This window comes from Muntiacus reevesi, chromosome 18, assembly GCF_963930625.1.
Source record: "Muntiacus reevesi chromosome 18, mMunRee1.1, whole genome shotgun sequence".
Classification (NCBI taxonomy): Eukaryota; Metazoa; Chordata; class Mammalia; order Artiodactyla; family Cervidae; genus Muntiacus; species Muntiacus reevesi.
This window is the reverse complement of record NC_089266.1, coordinates 18,779,541-18,780,743: the sequence shown is the minus strand read 5'-3', so window position 1 is coordinate 18,780,743 and position 1,203 is coordinate 18,779,541. Positions and strand designations below refer to the sequence as shown.

Genomic DNA, 1,203 nt, shown 5'->3' with positions numbered 1-1,203 from the left:
ACTTCCAGATGTTCAAGCTGGTTTTAGAAAAGGCAGAGGAAACAGAGATCAAATTGCCAACATCCACTGGATCATCAAAAAAGCAAGAGAGTTCCAGAAAAGCATCTATTTCTGCTTTATTGACTATGCCAAAGCCTTGGACTGTGTGGATCACAATAAACTGCGGAAAATTCTGAAAGAGATGGGAATACCAGACCACCTGACCTGCCTCTTGAGAAATCTGTATGCAGTTCAGGAAGCAACAGTTAGAACTGGACATGGAACAACAGACTGGCTCCAAATAGGAAAAGGAGTACGTCAAGGCTGTATATTGTCACCTTGCTTATTTAACTTATATGCAGAGTACATCATGAGAAACGCTGGGCTGGAGGAAGCACAAGCTGGATTCAAGATTGCTGGGAGAAATATCAATAACCTCAGATATGCAGATGACACCATCCTTATGGCAGAAAGTGAAGAGGAACTAAAAAGCTTCTTGATGAAAGTGAAAGAGGAGAGTGAAAGAGTTGGCTTAAAACTCAACATTCAGAAATCTAAGATCATGGCATCTGGTCCCATCACTTCATGGCAAATAGATGGGGAAGCAGTGGAAACAATGGCTGACTTTATATTTTTGGGTTCCAAAATCATTGCAGATGGTGATTGCAGCCATGAAATTAAAAGATGCTTACTCCTTGGAAGGAAAGTTATGACCAACCTAGACGGCGTATTAAAAAGCAGAGACATTTCTTTGTTAACAAAGGTCCATCTAGTCAATGCTATGGTTTTACCAGTGGTCATGTATGGATGTGATAAGTAAGTAAGTGAATTTGCTCAGTTGTGTCCAACTCTTTGCGAGCCCATGGACTGTAGCCAACCAGGCTTCTCTGTCCATGGGATTCTCCAAGCAATAATACTAGAGTGGGTTGCCATTTCCTTCTCCAGGGGATCTTCCCAACCTAGGGATCGAACCTGGGTCTCCTGCATTGCAGGCAGACGCTTTAACCCCTGAGCCACCAGGGAAGCCCATAGTTGGGCTATAAAGAAAGCTGAGTGCAGAAGGATTGATGCTTTTGAACTGTGGTATTGGAGAAGACTCTTGAGAGTCCCTTGGACTGCAAGGAGATCCAACCAGTCAATCCTAAAGGAGATCAGTCCTGGGTGTTCATTGGAAGGACTGATGCTAAAGCTGAAACTCCAATACTTTGGCCACCTGATGCAAAG

The 1,203-nt window shown here is 43.4% G+C and overlaps 1 non-coding gene across 1 annotated transcript; it reads right to left on the bottom strand.

Annotated features, from left to right (window-relative positions):
* Positions 1-930: 930 nt before the first annotated feature.
* On the bottom strand, positions 931-1,002 carry TRNAC-GCA (transfer RNA cysteine (anticodon GCA)). Its single transcript has one exon. It is a non-coding gene; the product is annotated as a tRNA-Cys (tRNA).
* Positions 1,003-1,203: the final 201 nt, after the last annotated feature.